This window comes from Acomys russatus, chromosome X (assembly GCF_903995435.1).
Source record: "Acomys russatus chromosome X, mAcoRus1.1, whole genome shotgun sequence".
Taxonomy (NCBI): Eukaryota; Metazoa; Chordata; class Mammalia; order Rodentia; family Muridae; genus Acomys; species Acomys russatus.
The window spans coordinates 120367235-120378662 of record NC_067169.1 but is presented as its reverse complement, the minus strand read 5'-3'; the positions used below and the strand labels follow the sequence as shown (position 1 = coordinate 120378662).

At 42.9% G+C, this 11428-nt stretch overlaps 1 long non-coding RNA gene across 1 annotated transcript in view; it reads right to left on the bottom strand.

The window, feature by feature from the left end:
- Window positions 1-461: 461 nt before the first annotated feature.
- LOC127185623 (uncharacterized) overlaps window positions 462-11428 on the bottom strand; it is a 113907-nt gene continuing 102940 nt past the window's right edge. Inside the window, exon 3 of the long non-coding RNA XR_007830198.1 lies at window positions 462-555. This is a non-coding gene — a long non-coding RNA (uncharacterized LOC127185623). The remainder of the gene's footprint in view (window positions 556-11428) is intronic.

The window sequence follows — 11428 nt, the reverse complement described above, 5'->3', positions numbered from 1 at the left end:
GCAGGCATCAATTGTGATTCCGTGAGTTTCCAGGATGAGCCCTAAATGAGATAAAGGCTTTCAGTTGAAGCTGGGCTGGGTACCTTGGGGGCAGAGAGTAGGGCGAACTATGGCCCTGTTGGACTTGGAAGCCACTGAAGAAAACTAGGAGAGGAGAATGTGGGCCTTAGGTATTTCACGTGGAGCTTTGTAAGTTCATTCTACCATGTTTGTGTGATGATGAATCAATGCACTTCTCTGAACACATCTTCACTATAAAGTGACACATGCTATTCTCTCTCTCTCTCTCTCTCTCTCTCTCTCTCTCTCATGCGTGTGTGTGTGTGTGTGTGTGTGTGTGTGTGTGTGTGTGTGTGTGCGCACGCATGCGTGTGTGTGTGTGTGTGTTTGGGTTGCACACAGCCTTCTGCAAGAATTTTTACAGTTCATCATCTGGAAAGAAGGGAAGTGCTAGTACTTTGAGTGTAGCCTTGTGTTGTGGCAGGGGCTTCAAAGGCTCACGCAAGGAGCAAGGTTTCTCAGGTAGTCCAGAAGTGGATTTCCTCTTCACCATGCCTGCAATAAAGCCCACTTTAGAAGCATGTCTGAATATACATACTAATGTTCCATTCCATGGAGACCCAAGCACAATATGCCCATAGTCTTTGAGTAGACATAGCTGCAGCCACATTGCAGGGAATCCCCTATTTCTACCTTTGGGACTGGAATTACAGATAGATTGCCATACCTAGTTGGCATTTCCATCCAATTTCTGGTCCTCAGACTTGCCAGAAAAAGACTTTAACCACTGAGCCATCTACTCATTCCTTCTATTGTCTTTTTATTAATTACTTAACTAACTTTATATCCAGATAGCAGTTCCCCCTTCCTCCCTTCCTCCCGGTCCTTCCCTCCACCTCCTCTCCCCCTCATCTACTCCTCCTTCCTTTCTCCTCAGAAAAGGGTAGCCCTCCCATGCATGTCAATCAGCTTCAGCATATGAAGTTGTAGTAACACTGGCATCTTTTTTATTGAGGCTGGATGAGACCATCCAGTTAGTGGACAAGGATCCCAAAGGCAGATAACAGAGTGGAAGATAGCCCCTGCTCCTGCTGTCAGGGACACCATGCCACACAACAGGTATATTTGTGTAGATGGTCTAAGTCAGTTCCATGCATGCTTCTGGGTTGGAGGTTCAGTCTCTGTCAGTCCCTATGGGCCCAGGTTAGTTGATTCTGTACATGATATTGTGGTGTCCTTGACCCTGCTGGGTCCTACAGTCTTTCCTCCCCCTTCTTCCACAGGATTCTCCAAGCTCCACCTAAAGTTTGGCTGTGGCTCTTTGTACTTGTAAAGCCTCTCTGATGACAGTTATGCTAGGCTTCTGTCTGCATGTACAGCTAAATATCATTAACAGTGCCAGAGGTGCCTTTCATGGCATGGGGTGGCTCATGTCCTGGAGCTCAGTAAGTAAGCTAGGTGGATGAGTAATGAACGGCAGAGCTTTACCTATCTTTGCCTCCTAGCACAAGTACATACTCATCAAACTCATGTCATCATGCATGTGAGGCAAGCACTTTCCTGGCTGAGCTATCTTTCCAACCCTCCATATAACATCTTTGAATTTTACAGTCTAAGAACTGCTGCTGAATCCTTTTAACCCAAAACAGTTTAGTAAATATGGCCCCCACCTTAGGATGACCTGTACTGTGGGGAAGTGAAAGATAGCTTGGCAGTCTTTCTTGAAGAGGAAGCACTCTTACTAATGTGGAATGTAGCCTTCTGAATGCTAGCGATGAAGTTATTAGCTTCAGCTTTGGGAGCCCTATGGAAAGCACAGTCTGTTGTATTTAAAAACCAGCAAAACGTACCCAAGGGACAGAGGGGGTGGGTGGGCTGTGGAGAATGAGCTCCTTCAATGATCACCGTTATGGTGAGAAGGGGAAGCAGGAGCCCTGGGTGAGAGTAAGTGAGGAACTCATCTAGATGGAGCTCCATGGCATGGGCGGGAAAGAGTGGCCAAGGGTAGCCCCAATTCTGCACTTGGTGGGCAAGCTCCTAGCTAAAGGACACAGTGTGGTATGGAATCATGTGCAGTGCTACGAGGAGGAAATATCTTTGCAGGGGTACGAGAAGCCCTCCAAGTCTCTTAAATGACCTACATGGTCACGCTTATATTCCCAACAATAAGAACATTTCCACTGTGACTTTTTTGATGGGTTCCATTGGAATCAGAACAGTGCCAGCAGCTGCAGTAGTTGGCACAGGATTGTTCACTACAGCACATTTATAGTTAAACATAAAAAAGACATGCCCTCAGCAAAGCAGTGAAAAAGTTTTCTCCTTTTCCCTTCTACTGAAAATAGATTTTTTTTCATATAATGTGTCCTGATAATGGTTTCCCCTCCCTCTACTCCTCCCTGTTCCTCTCCACCTCCCCTCCCATCCTGTTACACCCCATTTCTGTCTCTACTTAGAAAATAAACAGGCTTCTAAGGTATAATAATAATATATAGTAATATAAAACAAAACTAACACATCAGGATAGGACAAAACAAACAAACAAACAAACAAACAGAAGGAAAAGAGGCAAGGAGAAGGCAGAAGAAACAGATATAAACATAAAGCAGCACTAACTCATGCACTCAGGAGTCACATAAAAACACCAAACTGGAAACCACAATACACATGCAAAGGGCCAGTAGGATAACAAGAAAGGTAAAAATAAACGAATAAAAATATAAATAAAGATAAGAGAAAATTTAAAAATTCCTAACCTGACGTTATGAGACAAGGAACCTCCAAAGACGCTGTTGAGTTCATTTTCTGTTGGCCGTCTACTGCTGGGCATGGGGCCTACCCTTAAGAGTAGTTGGTTTCCCCAGTGAGACTTCCTTGGAGGAAACTAAATTTTCATTTTCAAGTGGCAATCAATTGGACATAGCTTCTGGGTTAGGGATGGGGGCATGTGTCTACTTCTCCTTTCAGCTCTAAGACCCCCTCTGGTGCAGACCTGTTCAGGTCCTCTGCATGTTGCTTTGATCTCTGTCAGTTCATATGTGTGTCAATTCTGTCGATGTAGATGGCCTCGATTGACCCTTGAGCCCCCATACTTTTTAACTTCCCTGGGACAAAATGAGTCATATGCTAAATCACTTCTCTGGTAGAAACCAAGTGCATTGTTTGACTCAAGACAAAGTACTCATGTGACTTCTAGGAGTTGTCAGTTTAACTGGCTGAATTCTCATAGACTGTCTTCTTTACTTGAAAGAATGACTAATGTTATTCAGACTTGGGTATTTGGCAGACATTTTCTTGTAGATGACGGACTGAGTAAGCCTGTCACTCCAAGGAAAACAACTATTTATTTTTGCCAATGATAAAATTTGAGCATTTAAGCAAAGACTAAAAATTTGAAAATCAAATATCAAGCAGTGTGATCATGACAGCTTTGCAACAGTTAATGGATTTTTTTTCCAATGAGGCAGGTGGCAATATTAATCAGTGTGGGTTTTGTGATACTATAGAGTGAACCATATCAAAATATGGGCACTGTGCATTATCCAGGGCACCAGTGTTTTCAAGTGACCAACGAACAGTGCTAGCAAACCATGAATGGGCAGAAGATCCATTTAAAGAACAGGAGAGTCCAGCGGGGCTCAATGGAGCTGAGCAAGGAGGGTTCACACTGACAGTTCACACTCCACACTGCACTTATTCTGGGAAACAAGCACTGGTCAGGCATTGGTGTGTGTCTGAGAAAAATGTCTCAACTGATCTCAAAAGCACATTAAGTTCTCTTTCCTTTTTCTACTGCATATCTGCGTGAGCTTGGGTTTTCTTCATAAACAACCAAGGCAACATATCACAACCAAAAAGAGATGTGAGAATCCAGCTGTGTCCTCTCAAGCCAGACATCAGAGAAGTTTGCAAAAATGGAAAACAATGCTTCTCTTCTCAGTACAAGTTTTGTTTTGGAAAATATAGCTATTTTCATATAAATATTTATACTTTCCTGTACTGGGTTTCATGTTTTAATTTAAAAATAAATAGTAAATAAACATGTTCATCTGTTCCTAATACCATTAACATAACAAGCTATAGCCCATATAAACCAAAGTGCTTTGGAGGCCTCAGTAAATTATTGTTGCTTAACCTCACTGTATTATAATTTTATTGAGATGAAATTTTCATGACTTTGAAATTTGTCATTTTCAAGTGCATAATCAATAATACTGAACACATTCACAGTGTACTGCAGCTATCATCCATTTCTAGTTCCCTAAAGAGTTGCATGCCCATTAGGTACTCACTCCTATTCCCACCTGCCCCCAGCCCCTGACAACCACATATCTGCTCTTTAGGGACTTACAGTGAATGTATTTTAAACATGTACAGGCAATGAAACAAAAAGTTTGAGAACGACTGATACCGTATATAAAATCTCAGTTCTGCTCTTATTAGCTGTGCCTAAATCAATTGGCATAATTTCTAGGTCTCCCAATTTCTTGAGCCTGCAAATAAAGATAAGGATGCTGTATTCCAAAAGATATGGTGAAGATTAAATGGAGAGATGCTTGACAAAGCAATACTCAATAATTTGTAGTTTTTATCATTACATTGAAATTAGGTCCTCTGGAAAAAAGGAACAACTCCACGTCTATGCCCACTGTTTCTAAATATGACTGGCCTGCAGGGCATGGTTCTGTATGGCTTTAATCCCAGCACTTGGGAGGCACAGGCAGGTTGATTGCTGTGAGTTCGAGGCCAACCTGGTCTACAAAGCAAGTCTAGGACAGCCAAGACTATTACACAAAGAAACCCTGTTTGGAAAATCCACCACCACCACCAATACCACCACCACCAACAATAACAAAAAAAGCAAAATATGACTGGCATCCTTGAAGAGTGAATGCCAGGTTTATATCACATATCCAGGAGGATCTGGTAGATGACTTCCTCATCCCATGCTCTGCTCTTCTGTTCTAGAAGAAGGAGTTCATTCTAATGTCTGTCCTACATGGAATTTGTGAGAATCAGCACAGCATCAAATGCCTACATCCTTACTATGTAGGAGGCACTTAGTGACAATTAGGTAATTGTTGGGGAGAGGGGTCACACTGGTAACAAGTTTGAAGACTATTTTGACACCGTTTCCTGGCTTTTATTTCCTGGGTGTAATGGCAAAACACCCACACAAATTGTGCTGTTGGCATGATGGATCCATGAGCCCTTCTTCCTGGGCAAGACCAATCACATCACAGTCTTCCCAGTGCCTTAATGGGCTTTCTTTGTCTTTATTCATCTGTTCCTTGTGCATAGGTCACTTGTATTTGGAAAAGCAAAGAAACTTGCACCAAGCTTTTCCTCTAGAGCTCCATCTCTCATATGATGCTGAAGGCCCCAGCTGACCTGTCCCAGCAAAGAAAGACTTGTATCTTTGCCACAGGGTTGCCTTAGAGGGACAGCAGACAAGAGGCCTTGGCAATCAAGATGCTTTTCTCTTCCCAAGGATGCCATAGAGTGCTGAGTAGGTCATTCCTCTTTCTGTTCTTTTTAAATGATTATTTGTTCCAAAAATACTGCAATAATAACTCATTCAGCTTCCCAAGGAATTTAGCCTTTCTTAATTCCCTGTCACCCTTGCCTTTCTTGGGAAGTGGAATTGAGAAAGATTATTAGAGGCATTGTTTGCAGCCCCAAGGTTGATTTAAAAAAAAAAAAAAACCTTGGGCTGCAAAGCAGACATGGCCATAATCTTTCCTGGAGGGGCATCACCAGTGTTAAATTACCTACTTCATTCATGTAGAAGGCTCTGTGTAATATGAGCAGCACCTCTGAGCTGTAGGCCACAAGCCTGTTGCCAAAGGTTTGGTGACATATGAGCACATACGTACTTAGTCCCTGCATGTCTCCATCCTACCTTTACTTGAACCCTCTACAGAATCTCCCCAGGCTTCTGGACATCCCAGTGCATTCTGTCTGAGATGGTAAGACTAGGTGGCCAGCTAACATTCTGCATTGTGCATAAACGTCAAAGAATAGTCCCAAGATTCTGCACTCAGATGAATTAAAGGTCACTTTGGTAAGTGGATGCTGAAAATTCCCATGATCTCTTGTAAAAGGACCAGAGGAATCTTTTTTGTAGTTTCCCGTTATATCATCAAGTCTATTTCTCACAATTTTACCATCGTAAAGTTGGATAATAGACATACACAATTGACATCTTTCCTAAGAAGTAGACAATGCAAATATCAACATCGCCAGTTTACAGACCAAGATACTGAGACTCAGAGAAACTGTTGATTGCTCACGACCGGTGTTCACGAGTAGAGCTGGCTCCAATTTAGCTTTCCCATCTCACCTTTGCATTCTGCCTGCTTTCTGCAAACTAAATGGGCACTGATAGCTTTTCTTATAAGGATACAAGATGGAGAGCATTCCCACAATGTACTCATATCCACTACATGAATACAAGCATGGCCTTATTTTCAGTGCATGAAATATAGTATATAATTTCCACAGATAATTGAAGGTATTGTCTCTCAAAACTATAATAAAAGATGAGGCTTTGGGTTTATAAATTCAAGTCTGTGGGTGACATATTTACTGTATTTTAAAATGTTGCACCAAGATTTTTCTCCTTGCTCTTGTCCCATAACACAGTAGTTCCTCCATATCGTTTTAATATAGAGGTTAGTAGGTATTTAAAGAGGTTATATCCCTCATGTAAAACGTGTGATGGTGATGAAAACTCTTCCATAGTCCCCAGTGTGGAACTTCAAAATGCTACTTTCTGTAGAAAAAGCATCTTTGAGGATGTGACTTTAGTTAAAGATCTTAAGCTGTGGACATGAGGTGATTCTGAGTGCCAGTTATTGTATCTGTATAAGAGGAAGGCAGAAGATTTGACACAGATTCATAAACACAGAAGTAAGCAAAATATGGTGGCACACAATTGTAATCCCAGCACTTGGGGAGACAAAGGCAAGCGTATCTTTGTAAGTTGAAGGACAGCCTGCTTTACAAACTGAGTCTAGGACAGCCAAGGCTACACAGAGAAACCCTGTCTTGAAAAACAAAACAAAACAAACAAAACAAAAACATAAACACAGAAATAGGCTTTGTAAAGATGGAGACAGGGGTTGGAGTGATGTGATCACAAACCAAGGAGTAATGGCAGCCTTAGAAGCAGGAAGATATGAAGACAAATTCTCCCTTGAGCTTCGGGAAGAGTCTACTTTTGATGACACCTTAAATCATATAGTTCCTGCAACAGGGATTAAAGCAGAGAGTCAAAAATCTAGTCAAGTATAGAGAAATAACAAAGAGCTGGAGGTAATTACTCTTACAGAGACATTTTTAAATGGCCAATACATGAACAGGAAGATGTTAACTATCACTTATTAAAGCAGTGCCAAGGAAAGCTGTCACCTTTTTTTACACGTATATTTATATTATTACACATAAATAGAATAAACTACGTATGGCAAGAAGAACCACAAAACAATCAGGAATTATATAAATGTTACATTCATAGTGTTTTGGCTATTTGTATTTTTCAGTCTTGAAGAAAATATCTTTCCTATCTTGGTCAGTCTAAAAGTCTGAATGTAAATCAATATCTATCATATTTCCTCTTTATCAACTTACAACATCTATCTAGACCTAAAAACATCTCAACCCCTAAACAACTAAGCTTAATTGTAAAACTAAACTACATGTACTTTAGCCCCATCAGAGACTTGAGAAGGAATAAAATTAATTACCAGAGTATCCCTGGAGTGCAGGTTAGCAGCTTCCCAAACGAGAAGATGACAAAGACAGTTTGCTGCCTGAACAGTCACCCAAAACTCTCTATAACATTGGAGCATCATCTTCAAACTTCTGGCCCAATATATCTGACAGACATATTTGTGAGGCAGGAACTTGCTTACCCTGTCTTGGCAGAGTTTGGCCACCGATTCTGCCTGCAAGCAAGCTTGCCCACTTTTAGGCAGAATCCTATGTGGCCTAAAGAAAGACATTTTTCCCAGTGGATTGTTTGCCACATTTAAGCCATCTCCATAAGGAGGTTCACTGATGCTCATCCTCTTCTTTGAGGTAGGTTGGGTGTTGCCAGGAGTTAACCTATCTTGTTGTCAAATAATCTTTAACCTAATAAAAACATCTTTAAATGCCATATTCTATAGGTCTTTGAAGCTTTTGAAGACCTTATCTTACTATTTTACTTTACCTATCTATAGAATCCTATCTATCTGTTAAACAATTCGCTTATATTACCTAATTATCCTAAACAGCCTGCAATACCACTTTCAAGGTATTAGAAGTAAACACTATATTATAATTGAGTTGTGTGGGTACAATACCTCATATAAGAGTAGAAATATATATAGTATGTGTGAAGAATAATCTTAAATTTGGATTCTATACCAATATATCACAATTAACGTTATTTTGCATTTTGTATCAATATACAAAATTTTATATCAATGAATTAAAATAACCTTATTTAGGAGGATCCAAGATGGCGGCGAGCAGTGTGGACCGTGTTTGGAGGCTCCAGTGAACAATTCAGGGAATTGCACAGATTTCTGAGCCAGGAACACCAAGGTCTCCACACCACGGCAGCGGGAGTGCTCCACGGTTCGGAGGGACCAGGGTGCGGAGGACCTGCGTGCCCCTGCACACGGGAGGAGCGCGGATTTTCTTGGATCGGAGCAGCAGCAGCAGAGTCAGCAGCAACAGCAGCGGCCCCAGCAGCACCAGCGGCAGCAGTGGCAGTGGCTGACGTTTGCAGCTCTGAGCCTTCCAGTGGAGGCAATTACTGTGGTGGCCGGTGGGAGTTGCTGCGGGAGAGGGAACTCTGGATGGGATTTGGGTCGCGTGGTGCCTTGTGACCCAAACTGGACTCGGCGGACAGTTCAGCCCCAGAGTCTCAGGTTCAGCTCAGTGCGTAGTGCCGTGGAGACGCTGCTTCAGTGCAGCAAGCAATTCTGCCCTAGGCACTAGCTCAACTCAGCCACAACTCCCCTGTTGTGACACAGACTGGGCAGAGCGCTCAGTTCCACCCTAGGCACCAGCTCAGCACAGCCGCAGTCCTCCTGCTGTGACACAGGCTGGGCAGAGCGCTCAATTCCACCCTAGGCACCAGCTCAGTGCAGCCACATTTCTCCTGCTGTGACACAGGCTGGCGGGGGAGAGCTCAGTTCCACACTAGGCACCAGCTCAGCGCAGCTGCAGTTCTCCAGCTGTGATGCAGGCTGGGCGGAGCACTCAGCTCAACCAGAGGCACTAGCTCACATCAAGGAGCAGTTCTACCCAAGACATTAGCACAGCTCAGCGAGCAGTTCTGGGGCGCTAACACAAGCTGAGGTCAGCACGCAGAATCAGCCCAGAGGCCCTAGCTGGACTTGCCAGGCAGATTGGGCCCAGAGACTCTAGTTGAGCTGTGCGCACAGGCTTGGCGGCTCCAAGACTCTGGCTGGACTATCCACGCAGTATAGGCCCAGAGTCCCGGGCTGAATTCAGCGTGCACTGTGAGTCCAGAGTCCCTGGCTGAGCGCAGTGCACAACTCCGCCCCAGAGACTCGGGTGGAGCTCGGCGTGCAGTTTGGGGCCTGAGTCCCTAACTGTGCTTGGCAGACAGATTGGGCCCAGAGACTCAAGCGGAGCTTTTGGCACAGTCCTGGCTCTAAGACTCTGGTTGGATACAGTGTGCAGTTTGAATCCAGAATTCCTGGCTGAGCTTGGTGGACAGTTCAGGCCCTGAGTCAATAACTGACCACAACACACAATTTGGGCCAAAAGCCCCTAGCTGAGCTTGGTGTGCAGTCCCAGACCCCCAATATTCTGGCTGGACCCTGTGTGCATTTTGTGCCCAGAATCCCTAGCTGAGCTCGGCAGACAGTTCAGGTCCTGAGAATCTAGCTGAGCTCGGCACGTGGTTTAGGCCCAGTGTCCCTGACTGGACTTGGCAGGGAACCCAGAAGGTTGTGGATACCTTGGCCTGACCCAACGCTCATTCAGAGACCCAGAACGATTGCAGGACCCACAGCACAGGGGAACTGAGGATCACTGGCTATCAGAGACCAAAACGACAGGGCTAATCTCCTGCCATCCAAAGCAGTGCTTCCAGCCTACAGAAATCATGAGAAAACAAGGGAATCTATCATCAGACTCCCTCCATCCAACTCTGGAAGATACCCAACAAAAACAAAGACACCAAGATGTCTAAAGGACAGCGTAAAAGCATACGCAAAAACCCCCAAAACAACATGGCGTCTCCAGTTTCCAGCTATCCCAAAGAAAACAAACCAGAGAACTCAAATACAACGGAAATACAAGAAAATAACCTCAAATCCTTAGTAATGAGGATATTAATGGAGGAAACAAATAAAATTCGTAATCAAATGCAGGAGGACGCAGCCAAACAGGTGAGAGACATTAAAGAATCACATAGAGTGGAACTGGAAAAATATCAGAAAATGCAAACAACCAGATGAAAGAAATCAAAAAATCAGTTCAAGATCTGAAGACGAAAATGGATTCAATGATAAACACACAGACAGAAGAAAAACGAGAACGTGAGACTTCAGAGAAGAAGGTGAGCAACACAGAGGTAAGCTTTTCTAACAGAATCCAAGAGATGGAAGAACGAATCTCAGGTCTAGAAGATACAAGCACAGATCTTGAAGCAACAATTAAGGAAAATGGGAAATCTGTAAAATTCCTGACACAAAACATCCAAGAAATTACGGACACCATGAAAAGAAGAAATCTGAGGATAATAGGCATTGAAGAAAGAGAAGATATCAGTCTCCAAGGCCCAGAAACTATTCTCAATAAAATCATAGAAGAAAATTTCCCCAATCTAAAGAAAGAAATGCCTATAAACATACAAGAGGCCTACAGAACACCAAATAGAATTGACCAGAAAAGAAAAACTGCCCGTCACATAATAATCAAAACACAAAACGTACAGAACAAAGAAAAATATTAAAAACTGCAAGGGAAAAGGGCCAAATAACATTTAATGGCAAACCTATCAGAATTACACCCGACTTCTCAGTAGAGAACATAAAAGCCAGAAGGGCCTGGACAGAGATCCTGCAAACCCTAAGAGACCACAGACTGCTTTACCCAGCAAAACTACTTTACCCAGGAAAACTATCAATAACCATTGATGGAGAAAACAAAATATTCCGTGACAAAAACAAATTCAAACAGTACCTATCCACAAATCCAGCTTTACAGAAGGTACTAGAAGGAAAACTCCATCCCAAAGGGTCAAGCTACAACCAAAATTACTCAGGAAATAGATAACTATCCCATGGCAAAAACACAACTACACAAATGCTCAACTGGAAACAACATCAAAATTAAGACTCTGAACAGTCACTGGTCATTAATATCTCGCAACATCAATGGTCTCAATTCTCCAATAAAA